The following is a 14,131-nucleotide window of genomic DNA, read 5'->3' on the forward strand; positions in this document are numbered from 1 at the left end:
AACACGCCCGGGGATGCCATCGGGACCTGCAGCCTTGTGGACATTGATCCTGCTCAGCACCGCTCCTACATCGGTGGGGGAGAGAGTCAGAGGTTGGTGGTCTGGCGTCATGTCTGCTTTGGTTGTGGTTGTGGGGTTCCCTCGCTCAAAACGAGCATAAAAGTTGTTGAGCTCGTTGAGGAAGGAGACATCAGAGGATGCGGGGGAGGGTTTGGTGGTCCTGTAGTCTGTAATGGTCTGGAGTCCTTGCCACATGCGTCGGGGGTTGGAGTTGGAGAAGTGTTCTTCTACCTTCTTTTTATAATGGTGTTTGGCTTTTTTGATGCCCTTCTTTAGATTAGCCCTGGCTGTGCTGTAGGCGTGTGCATCTCCTGACCTAAAGGCGGTGTTGCGGGCCTTCAGGAGGAGACGAACATCCCGGTTCATCCAAGGCTTCTGGTTGGGGTACATGGTGATCCGTTTCTGGGTGGTGACCAGAAACGGCTCCAGCCAGGTTGGAATACACATGGTCTAAAGTCTTGTCTCCTCTGGTGTGGCAGGAGACATTTTGGTGGAATCTGGGGAGGACTGTCTTTAAGTTGGTGTGGTTGAAGTCGCCAGCAACAATAAAAGCAGCCTCGGGGTGTTTATTCTGGTGTTTGTTAATGGCTGCAGAAAGTTCTTTCATGGTCCGATATATCTCTGTTCAGATATTATGTTGTACTCATTTTTTTCCTTTATTCAAATAAGAGCAGTTATTGTTCATTTAATCAAACGCTGCTCAATCATCCATGTAACGAAAACTTTGATTCTCTTCATCTGGATGTAACGTTTTCAGAATCAACTTTTTTGGGAGCTGCAAAGCAGTTTCAGCTCAGAGCACCGTTCATGTTAACTTTTGCACCACTTATTGAAGCTGCATCATCATTTCCATCGAAGCTGTGTGTTGACACAGCTTCTTCTGTCATTGCATCCTCTTGTTTTTTTCTTGCTCTTGGCCTTTGTCTTTGAGCCAGAGAGATGGAGGTCCATGGCGTCATGTAAAACTACTTTGAAATTCTGACCATTTGATAATAAATTGTGAAAATGTATAATTTGAACATATTTGTTTTCACTCAGCACTACAAGCTGTATGTTCTTGCTTTTGAGCCCCCCACTCCCTCCTTTTTCCAATTCGTTTACTTCTCATTAGCACTCAGGGATCTGCACAGCTTAGGAGTCGCTGGCTGTCCCCTCTGTGACCTTCCCCAAACTGCAGCTTAAATTCATGCTCAAGCCATCTGCCATTATCTACTAAAAATGCTATCAAACCTAAAAAAAGGATGCGGTCTCAGCTGGTGAAATTGCATTATACACCGCTTTGAGGCAACTGTAGATAATTCATTTATCATTATTCAACATTGACAAATAGTAGTTGACTAATATCAGGAGCCAAAAGGAAACAAAAAAAACAACAACCCCAAACTAAACTAATATTTCAGATGCCGGAAAAAAATGATTACAGTTGTTCAAATTTGCTGTCACCGAGTTAGGTGTGATACATGTACATCAATCTTACATGTAAAAAGTAGAAAACTGAAAGTAAATCTGAAATATAAAAATGAACTGGTTCTTATATAAAACCTTTCTACTCTCTACAACTTGCCTCATTCACCCAATCACTTCTTTTTTTTCTCTGTAAGTGCTTTCTATCTAACATTAATACACATTCATCCTCCCGATGGATGCATCGGAGAGCAACTTGGGGTTAGTATCTTGCCCAAGGATATTTGGCATGCAGGCTGGAGCAGAGGGGGATTGAACCAGTAACTTTCTGATTAGTAGGTTTCCTACCTGAGCTACAGACACCCCAATTTATGGTGCTTTGGAAACAACACGTTCTCATCCCAACAGGTAACGATGCTGTGACAAGTCATCAGTATGCGTTTGGAGGCATGAGAGCCGTTTGGAATGAATCTATACATGTAAATGTGTTTTTTGTTCTAATCATGAATCGCTTTGAAAAACACTACCTGATAGGGTTAAGGTTAAAGTTATGGATAGAGTTAATGTTAGGAGCCTCTGCTCCAAGTGTGTGTTACTGCTGCGAGCAGCGTTCGGTTGTTTTCAAATGGGAATCTGGAGCATCTCATAAGGATGCGGAAAGATACCTTTCACGTTACTATGAGATGCCTCAGGCCATGACAAACTTTTGGTATGTTATAAGAACTGAGGGCAGCTGTATTTGGGCCTTTATTGGCTACAGAGATTCATTAGAGGTAAGGGTAAGGAAATGTGGCTTCCAGTAATTGTCCTGAACATACACCTGAGAAAACTTCAAAATCAGAAAAAAAAGCATCAAAGTAATCTTAAAATGTGTAATGTGCTTGTTACTCTGCTACAACTGGGATCATGTACCGCATAAAAAGACTAGATAGTCTATGTGATGTGGATGCTAGAGCGAAAGCCATGGTTGATATTTGACCTTGTAGTATTTTATAGTTTCCTTCCTGGAGCCAAATAGAGAAACAAATGAAGGCCCCAATTGCAAGAAGATGCTAGCATAAAACAAGCAATATAAAGACAACATATTCTGATCAAATAGCGCTGCAGTCATTGTCTTCATACTGGTAGTGATGATGCATTTCTGATAAATGCCTGTAAAAGAAAGACTAACCATATATGGTGCTCAGTGGTGAAACTGCTTTGTAAGTTCCTTACAAACCATTTTATACTGATTAAAAAACCAGAAATGAGAACGCTATATCTGAGCAGAGATAAGCAACAGACAGCTGTGAAAGTAAGATATTCAAATTCACTGAGCCAAAGACGCAGCTACAGAACTCATGACTCAAGAGTTTGCAAAATATATCCTTTCAAGAAACAAAGTTAAAAATGAGCTTATTGTTCATTATGATAGCGAGCGATATTCCACAGGGCATTGACAGATCCAAACCACTTCACACTTCACACACTTTAGAATTAATCCTGAACAGCTCACCACAACATTGTTTTCTCCACGGGATCTGCACACAGGAAAATAAATAATGATGGGACATACTGAACATTTGTGGAGAAATCCAGTACGTTTTTTATGAAGCACGTATCAAGGCTTGCTTATTTAAGAGTGAGTAATGTCTCTGATAAGAAAATTATTAGAGTCTTGCTGTTTCAGAAAGTGGTTTGAGTGCTGGTGTGATTAATGACCATATACAGTGGTCCCTGGTTTATCGCAGGAGTCACTGATAGATGAAATCCATGAAGTAGCCAACTTTATTTTTTACAATTATTATAGATGTTTTAAGGCTGTAAAACCCCTCACTACACACTTTATACACTTTTCCCAGGCAGGCATGAACATTTTCACACTTTTCTCTCTTGTTTGAACACTCTCAAAGTCTTGTAGAAAAATAAGTCCAGTGTTATAGAAGGAAACCAAAGGCACCCGCCGGTGACGATGTTTTGTCGACATTGTTGTGTTTGTTGGGGAGAAAACTTACAAACATACAGTACAGCACGTCAGAGTCACACTGCTAGCGATCGAAGCTTTATGTAAATTTGACCAGCTGAACGCATTCTGTACTGTACAGGAGACACAACACGAGATTGATTGACAATGGTCTAATTGTCTACAGCCAGTCAGGACGCAGAATACAATGCACTTAAAAAAAATAAATAAAAAATGCAACAAAAAAGAAAAAATCAGCGAAACAGTGAGGGACCACTGTATGTGCTATTGGATCCCTGCAAAATTCTTCTGCTCATGTTGGAGATTCACCTTTTTCACCTCTTTTTGTGTGTGTGCCAAGCAACTGGGGTACAACAACACCTAATCTATATAATCTAAGCAGAGGTGCATCTATCCAAATCTTTACAGGCTTTCTGTGGGATACCCTTAAACCCCTGCCTACTTAGTACCACGTGAAAGGGTTTTTCTCCAGAGATGGAGAGGTTATTACCAAAAAGAGAAACCGGCTGAGCCAAGGCACAGCGGAAAAAATATTATTTTTAATTAAACTTTATTTTTATAGAACCAAATCACAAATGTGCTTTATATTGTACGATAAAACCCTACAGTAATACAAGGACAACAGAAGACCCAACAATTATATGAACCCCTATGAGCAAGTAGGGTGACACACAAGCAGGTAGGGATGGCATTCTCAATATCACTTATCAATATGATTCTCTTATTGATTCTTATTGGGTTGTAACTGGCTCCACGTTGAGATCTACAACCATCTCTAAGCAGCATATTAAAGGCATTACATTCATGCAGATGAATTGCATGCTGTGGGTCAAATGTTTGTGCATGTTGGAGGCATCGCCCGTTCTTATAGAGTTCAATACTGGGGAAACATGAACCTAGTCAAAAAAGTAATGCATTACACAGAACAGTGTTCTTAAAAGTATTGCAATGCATTATTTACACATTACATCTGTCATTTTTTACAGTGTGGTATGTTGGAGCAGCAGTTTATCGGCAGCTGAGAGGAAGAGGTTGGATAAACTCATCAGGAAGGCCAGCTCTGTTCTGGGATGCACCCTGGACCCAGTGCAGGTGGTGGGAGACAGAAGGACTCTGGCCAAAATAACATCTCTGATGGACAGAGTCTCCCACCCCATGCATGTAGATGTTGCTGAACTGCAGAGCTCCTTCAGTGAGAGACTGCTGCATCCTAGATGCATGAAGGAGCGTTTCCGCAGGTCCTTCCTCCCTGCAGCTGTCAGACTGTACAATCAGAACTGCTCCCAACAAACATAGATGTTTACATCAATGCTGTAACTGCAATAAGTTAGTTAATTAACCAATTCGCACTACAACCTGGTTTGCCTCTTACCTGTAATTATTTTTATTTAATTTAATAACTGTACAGTACTCTCTGTTTATAGTAACCATTGTCCTTAATGTAAATATGTAAGAAAAATTGTGTATGTTTCTGTTCTGTGTCCTGTGTACTGTTTGTTTGTATATTTGTCTTTTTGGCTGCTGTTACAACCAAATTTCCCCTTGTGGGACAATTAAAGGATTATTCTATTTTATTCTACTTTTGTGTTACTCTGTAAAATAGCTGAAACACATTGTCACATTATAACCAGTAACAGTATAAACCTTAGGAAACAGTCCCACACACCAACACAAATCCCGGTCCTAATGAGGACACACATATGAACTTTCTCTTAGTATTTAGGTATGAACACAATGTAACAATGAAAGCCAGCCTTTAAAGCGATCGCCACAGTGATTCTACTTTGGAAACACGAACAGGTAGAAATGGAGGCGTCAAGCCTGATCGTTCAACCTGATTGTTTGGCCTGCAAATATGCAAGAAAACTTTTTTTTTCGTAAAACAGTAGAAAAGCCAGCTATGAGTGACAAACTACATTTGCGTGATGCTGTGGTCATGTTGCATTAAGTTTCTGAAACACAAACAGAGAAGTGGTACATTTTCTTAGAACTGGTGCACTGGTGATGTAGGTGATAATTTAAATGATTACATAAGGCGGTGCTGCTGAAATGTATAAAAATGAAAGTGACAAGAACCAAGTGTTCTTTGTTCCAGTTTGACTGACTTGAACGTAACAGCGTGTCTCAGCTACACTCTGCTCATCTCGAGTCTTCGCTCCTCATTTGGTAAGAATGTTTTGTTTGTACAATAAAAATATTTAATTCTCAACAGGCTCATGTTCTACACCTCCAAGGAAGTATAACAACCCTCGCTCCTGCCACACTTTACCTACTTTTACAATCCAGACACGGGCTTAAAAACATGCTGACATTATCTGGGTTCTGTGAGCACACAAATCCTGCATAAGCTACATGCATGTACAGTTTGAGACCAGTCTTTATGTTAGATAATCTTTCATTTTCATTCACACTGACTATCAGATGTTGCCTATTCAGTCATGTATTTGATTTATTGTAATCTTTCGCCAGCTTCAGAGCCTTTCACCTGCTGCTCCACACGACCCACTTGTGCCTGAACCGCTGCAGGTTAACCAACCAACAACCACTCATTCACTCATCAGTGAAGCAAAAATAAGGTAATCTCATGCTGGATGCCTTTTAGTGCAGCAAAGGTCGTGAGGTTCTTGAGTTGAGTTTTATTCGTTTTCAGATGTGCAGTACAGATTTGTTATTACAGACCAAGCCACAATACACGAGGAGATGTGAGGAAAGCTTCCAGCGTTTACATTTATGATGATTTCATGTCCGAGTCGACGTTTAAGTTCTTGCAAATTGTTTCATTGTGTGATGTAAAGATTTCTGGCTGGTGATCAGTTTGTGAAAAGACAAAATCAAAATTCTAATGTGTCTCACTATAAGACATTTAGATTCAACAGCAATTTAAGACTCGGCCCCTTAGTTCCAGTAAAAGATACTCTTAATGCTTCTACACACCAAAACACTTATGATACGTTCATGCTCCATAGTCTGTGGGAACAGTTTGGGGATGGCCCCTTCCTGTTCCAATGTCACTGCACACCAGTGCACAAAACAAGATCCATAAAGACATGGATGAGCGAGTTTGGCCTGCACAGAGTCCTGATCTCAACCTGAAAGAACTGCTCATAAATAGAGCAGAGACTGCAAGTTAATGTGTGAGATCAGTGGCTGACCTCATAAATTCCCCATACACTCCTAAACGCTGTGGAAAGCATTTACAGGGAGGTCGACATCATATGGATTAAAAATAGGATGTAATTCAAGTTTATATGTGTGTGTGAAAGCAGAGGAACAGAATCTTTTGGCAACATAGTGTATGTAACAGTAGAATATGAATGAAGGGGAAGGAGTGTATGAGAAGTCCCTGAGCACCCAAAGACAAAAGCAAAGTAACTAAGCAATCATTCAGCAGCTGATCCGACGCTTCTTGCTGGGCTTGAAGCCAGAATAGGAGCAGGCTCAACAGGAGAGGGCTGGGTGATAGTTGAAGCCTCTGCTTCCTGTTAGATTTGTATTGTTGGATTGTCATTTATGCTTAGAAATATATATTTATATATGCTTAGAAGTATATATTCATTTATAGATTGAAAGAATGTCTCATCCTAGGAGGTCTGTAACAACTCTGTGTAGCATGAAGAGGGGGGTGCGTTCACTCCTCTTCAGAGGGTTCTGGCATAGGTCACACACCTCCTAGGAGAGGTCGTATCTTCTCTTGCTGATATATGGTATAGCAAACACACGTATATCTGTATGAGTGTAAGAGCCTTTTGTTCAGATGGACCGCTTGACTCCTGGCACCAGCTTTGGGGAGTCTTCACAGGGTCACATCTTGACCCCACACACACACATACACACACACACACACACACACACACACAGACAATTTATTCTTTGTCCACATGTATACCTATATGAAACCTCATATGTTAATGACCCTATGCATATTCATGTAACCACAATAAAAGGAGTGCTATGGGGAACCTGGCTGAGAGTCTGACGGAGGTCAAGCGGGTGGAACGACACTTGGCTCCAGGTGTAGCAGATGTGAAATGGTCGACTGCGTTGTGACGACAGACACGGACTGGCTGGAAACTGGGTTTATTTCTATAAGACAAAGTGTAGCAGCGAAATCAGTGTCACACAGCGGCAGCAGGCTTCTCCTCACCCAGTGTGGAGTCCGTACAGCTCTGCTTGCATCATATAAAAGAAAATACAACTTATCAAAATAACAATTTTCACAACCGCCACTTCAAAATCAAATATTACAGTGGGGCAAAACAGAGACAATTATGAAATCACTAACAATAACGTATAACATTCAAATTCCCATTGAAATAGGTCAATTACATAATACATATTCAAACAACTTTTTAACTCTTCCCAACATGGCTGGAGATACTATTCAGAGCGCAGCCTCGGGACATGAGCTCATTACACACATAAAACGAAAACTACATATTTACACATACCTATAAGACAAAGTGTAGCAGCGAAATCAGTGTCACACAGCGGCAGCAGGCTTCTCCTCACCCTGTTTAACACAAGTCAGTTCCACATAAACGGATGATATAACAGATAAAGCGCAGTTCCAAATATCATTTTTCTCACTCAAAGCGATTGAAAACACTTTGAGAGCTTTTGACCATAGGAGCCAATACTTAACAAAGACAAATACACCGAATTTAGATGGATAATTTAGTACAGGGAGAAGAGCTACAGAAAGCGTGCCTCACCAGTGTGGAGTCCGTACAGCTCTGGCTAGGAAACCCCACACCTGCAACGTGGCCGCAGGTGGCGTTACACTGATTAATGCCCCACTTCAACAATGACACACGGAACCTTAGTTCCACAAAAATTAAGTTCACACAATAAAAAAACATAACCGATGTACAATACAGTTTTGAGAATGTTCACAATTCGTACATTATATCTCAGCTACATACTCCCCCCTGAACTTCTCAAAACCCGTTAGGTAAGGGTGAGCAACTGAGCGTCGCATATAACAATTCGTAACTGTCAGTGATCTGGAAATTCACTACCCGGTGATACGTGCAACAAATATGGTTCCCAACTCATGGGGAAAGTAAACAGAAGAAAGTTGGCCAGACACCCTAATGTTTACTCGCAAGAGAAAGTGCCTTATACACTATCCTGAACAAACAACACGGTGACAGCTACTATATGATGAATAGTACTCTGAGCTGAAGACAATCTCAAAATAGGTGTTAACATCTGACATGAAAATCACCCAACATATAAAACAAGTAGCCCTCACAGAAACAAGTTCTTGGCAAAGCTGCTCACTACATTGCCTGTTTGTAGGTTTCTTCGCTTCATAGTCTGGATTAGCCTATTCACAGGCTTCACTATTCGACCCACTCTCGTCCTGATCTGGCCTGCTGCATTACTTGGGGGTACACCACCATGTTTCACGAGGCTCCCAACCTCGCTGACTGGCTGACTTTCAGGGTAACTGATACTTGGTAGTGTTCCCTCCTCAACTGGGGTAGTGCAAGCCCTGCTGTTGTTGTCATCATCTACTTCAGGGTAAGCAGCTACTTCACTACTGGCACTGTCACTGTCCTGATGCTCCTCATCATCCAACTGCGCACAGACACCGTCTCCAATACTGTCACACTCTTGGGGTCCTCTAGGAGCCGGGACACAGTCATCCGTCATCTGAGCCACCCAACGGGCTGTGCGTTCAGTACGATCGTCCTCAGGATCAGCGACAGGGGATTCTCCATCAGATTGACTCTGCTCCTGGCCGAGTTCTGATTCACTGGCAAAAGACATCTCTAGTTCGCCCTCGGACTCAATGGGCAGGAAATTAGCCTGCAAAAGCAAGTTCCTATGGACAACTTTCTCCTGTCCACTCTTGACGTTCCTGATGCAATACGTGTGGCATGTGGGGTTCTTGGAGATCACAGTGTAGATGGTCGACTCCCACCTATCAGCTAACTTCCTACGACCCCGTTCGCCCTTGTTTGCCAAAAGGACACGATCTCCTTCCTCAATGTCAACACCTTTCTGCTTTTTGTTGTACAGGTCTGCTTGACGCTGCTGACTAGCTCCGGTGTTAGTCTGGGCCAATGCGAGTGCTTCTCTGAGGTCATCTCTCATCCTTTTTACATAACTGTCATAGTCTGTTACATCATTGTCCCTTGCAACATTGTGAAACATGACATCCACTGGTAACCTGGGGACACGCCCGTACATTAGGAAGAACGGTGCGTAACCAGTGGACTCATGAGCGGTGCAGTTGTAGACAAAGGTCAGTGTCTGCAACATCTGAGGCCATTTGTGCTTCTCCCTCGGAGGTAGGGCTCTGATCATATTTCCCAAGGTCCTGTTAAACCTTTCGGTGTGACCGTTACCCATAGGGTGGTAAGGTGTTGTTCTTGACTTCTGCACCCCGGCCACTTGCAGCGGCTCTTGGATCAACTCACTCTCAAAATTGGCGCCCTGGTCTGAATGGATCCTTTGAGGGAAGCCATAGACACAGAAATATCTGTCCCACAACTGGCGCGCAACTTGTTTTGCCGTCTGACCTGAGCACTGGAAAGCATGGGCCAGCTTGGTGAAATGGTCAGTCACTACTAGAACATCCACACTCTTGCCCCTGTGATCCTCTGCGGACCAGAAGTCTATGCAGACGAGCTCAAGAGGACCGGTAGTTTTAATGCTTTCAAGAGGGGCCCTCCCCTCAGGCTCGAGTGTCTTGCTGACGACACAACGTTTACAGCACTTGACATGCTCGCGAATGTCATGCTCCATGTTGATCCAGAAAAATCTCTGCCTGGCTAGGTACAGAGTTCTGCTTTGGCCCTGATGGCCAGCATCATCATGGACACCTGACAGGACTTGACTGATTAATGTGGATGGCGCTTTTTGCCAGTGAGCGGGTCTTTGCTCACTCTGTACAGGATACCATCCAACACTTTCAACTTTTCCCACTGTTTCATCGTCTTTTGCGCTCTGTGCGACAAGTGAGCTCTTTCTCTTCGTGATGTACGACGAACGGAATGACTTGAGACAGTGTTACATCTGCTCTCTGCTCCTCCTGTAGCTCCTGGAGCGAGAAGGCAGACAAGGTGTTCTGGCCCAGTGAGGGAAGCCGATCTAGCCCTTGAGTCAACCAGGAGATTGCTCTCTGTTTTGAGCCTTGGTCCCACTCAGCGTGGCCTGTGAAGACTGCGGAAACTTCATCGTTAGTCAGGGAACAACACCCCAGGCTCTCTGCAGGGGCCAAACACTCAACACTTTGGTGGCTGGCACTGAGCCTGAATGCATCCTGAACCGAGATTTCTTTGACCTGTTGCGACTCCTCTAACAGGGTTGCATAGGGTTCAGTCATGAGTCTCTGACTAACACGGTTGTGAACGAATGGCTGCCTGCTCAGTGCATCTGCAACGACATTTTTACTGCCAGGAATGTACTTGATGCTGAAGTTGTAGGGGGACAGCTTTGACACCCACCTCTGTTCACATGCATCAAGCTTGGGCTTCGTGAGAATATATGTTAGGGGGTTATTGTCTGTCCAGACGGTAAAGCTATGCCCCTTCAACCAGTGGCTGAATTTGTCACAGACAGACCACTTTAGCGCCAGAAACTCAAGGCGATGGGCGGGATAGTTTCTCTGTGCACGGGCGAGGGCCTTGCTGGCAAATGCAACGGGACGTGCTTTACTCTCGCCCTCTTGGACTTGTGACAGCACAGCACCCAAGCCGTCCTGTGAAGCGTCTGTCGACAAGATAAATGGTTTGTTGAAATCAGGGTGAGCAAGCACAACGGAGTCAAGGAGTGCAGCCTTCAAGTGTTCAAACGAGTCAACATGCTCCTTCTTCCAATCACTTGGGCTGAGCCTCCGGAAAGAAGCAGCACCTCGGGCATTTACTTTCTTTCCTTTAGGAGCGGCAGTCAGGGTAAAAAGGGGTCTGGCAATCTTAGAACAGTCCTGTATGAAGTGTTGGTAATACATTACCATACCCAGAAACGACTTTATCTTCTTCTGGGATGGCGTAACCCCATCCTCCATCATGAGATCAGCCTCTGAGATAGCGGTGATCGCCTTAACCTTGTCAGGATCGGTCGAAACCCCGCCTTCAGTCACAACATGGCCCAGAAATCTCACACTCCTTCGGAGCAGATGACATTTTTTGTGGGCCAGCTTCAGTCCATGGGCACGTAGTCTGCTAAACACAATCTCCAACCTCCTGAGAGCCTCTGCTTCATTGGGTGCATAAACAAGCAGGTCGTCCAGGTAGCACAGCAGGGTTAGGAAATTCTGGTCGCCAAATATGCCCATCATGAGACGCATGAAGCTCGCCGGACTGTTGCACAGGCCTTGGGGGAGTCTGTTAAACTCGTAGAGCCCCATTGGTGTTGTGAAGGCCGTTAGCTTTTTGTCCTCCTCTGCCATCTCAATATTGTAGAAGCCAGAGGTGAGATCCATGGCACTGAAAATTGCGTTACCTCCCAGGGCTGCCAGACAGTCTGACTGGTGGGGCAAGGGATGGGCATCCTTGACTGTGCGTGCGTTCAACCAGCGGTAGTCCACGCATATTCTGAGATCTCCATTCTTCTTCCACACCAGTACCAGTGGGGACGCCCACTCACTGTTGGATTTGCGGATCAGCTCTCGCTCCTCCATCTCTGTGAGCACCTGTCGCAACTTGTGGTACTGCCCTGGAGGGACGCGCCGATAGGGAAGTCTGAACGGCCTGTCGTCAGACAGATGGATGCGATGGACAAAATCCTTTGCCAGTCCACAGTCCAGCTTACCCTTGGAAAAGACATCCTCATACCTGTGGATCAGTTGCAGTACCTGAGCCTTCCAGTGGTCTGAGACTTCACAAGAGTCGAGGTCTAGGTCCTCCAACCCCATCTTCTGCAAGCTGTCACGCAGGCTAGGGCAGGAGGGAGGGCTACTCTGTGCGTCGCTACACACTGTCTGGCTCTGGACCCTAAGGGTCTCACTTGGGTTTTGGTCAGAAGCCACTTCGAGATCTTCAACAGCTACACAAGCGGAAGCATCTGCTACCTTAGCGTTTCGTCTCAATGTGATAGGCTTATCACATGTATTCAGGATTCGAACAGGGACCCACCTATCGCCACTCATAGAAACCACAGTTCTACAGACAATGACACCTTTTTTATGAGTTTGCGATTTTGGTGGTTCAACCAGAATGGCGCTGCCCTCAGAAAGGGGTGATGACGCTGGCAGTCTGCCCCATACAAGGTGCTCTTGCTTGGGGAGTAGAGTCACTGCCTGAGCTAGTTTGACAGTGCCAATGACATCTGGCATTTTGTCACCCCTCCACCGGTTAATGCCAGACAGCATATTCAGAAACTGCACTATTTCAGGCGCTTCTGCTGATTCGGGTTTGCTCAGGACTTGCCAGAAATGGGGGGACAGCCTGAAGTGTCTGAGGAGGTGTTTGATAACATTTGTCCCTAAAATCAACTGATCTTTCTGACCGGGGACCACTAGGGCAGGCACTCTGAACGTACAATCATACACTTCCATCTTCAACTCGCATATACTCTTGGGTTTAACCTGAACTCCACCACAGCCCACTAGCACAATGTCGGTACGAGTGTCGCTTAATTCCAATGCGACCCCAGCGCTCTTTAACTCTCGCTCCGCCTCTTCGCTCAAGGTACACGCCATGGAACCTGCATCAAGAAGGGCCTGCAAAGAGACTTTGTCATTCACCAATGCATTCGTGTAAAATAGGCTGTCTGCCTCATCAAGTCTTACTATATTCTGGGAAAGTACAACAGTACCAGGTGGGGCACACTTCAGGCTTTCTTTGTATACAGTCTGTATGTCATCACTGGGATTGAGGGTTTCACACTCTTCGCTCACACTGTCCCCTCTCAAGTGCAAGCACCCTAGTTTCCCTGGGGATTATTTTGCTGGATAATGGGCTCAGCTGCTCTGGGGCAGTCTTTCCTCTGATGCCCAACCTCCAGGCAACCTAGACATCTCCTCTCTCTCATGCAGTGAGTGCGTGTGGAATGTGAGCTATTGCCATAAACCTGGCACGAAGGGAACCTGGCTGAGGCTAGAGGCTGTGGTCTAATTACGGGGTGGACAGGCTGGTTGGAGCGCTCTAACACCCTCTCCAGCATACTGAGCACGCGGTCTAGAGCACTTGGGTCTGAAGCGGCAGCTCCAGTAGCCTTAACCGGGCTGTCCTGGGAACATTTTACTGTACCTACTTGGGCATGGTTCAGTTCGAACTCAGGCGACTCGCTTGTGGTTGTCGCAGTGGCCACGAGGAGGGGATGTGGTCTGGCAGAGCCCAGGCTCTTCTTTTTTGCATGACACTCTCTTTGGTGTTCATCAATGGCTTCCTGAACCTCCATTACTGTCCATTTACTGATGGGCTTACATTTGAAAACACAGGCGAGGCTGGGATCAGGACAATTTCTGATAAACATCATGGCTATCTCTGCCTCCATGTTCTCCATTTTGCCTCCCTGACGCTGTAAATGCTTGTCAGCTGCCTCAGCAGCGATATTAAGCCTCACCCAATAGTCTACTGGGGTCTCTTTTGCAACTGCTTGGGTGGCATAGAAGTCAGCCAGTGGTTGACAGGAGCCAGGACTATCACTAAAATAACGCCTGAGTATGGCATAGATGGTCTCAGGGTTGGTCACTACACCAGAATATGAGTTACTTTTCAAACCCACCTTAACAATGTTTTTAGCTCTGCC

The sequence above is a fragment of the Aulonocara sp. 'chitande type north' Nkhata Bay genome, linkage group LG23, assembly GCF_057382095.1.
Source record: "Aulonocara sp. 'chitande type north' Nkhata Bay isolate Kocher_YH1m ecotype deep benthic linkage group LG23, A_spYH_male_GT1.1, whole genome shotgun sequence".
NCBI lineage: Eukaryota > Metazoa > Chordata > Actinopteri > Cichliformes > Cichlidae > Aulonocara > Aulonocara sp. 'chitande type north' Nkhata Bay.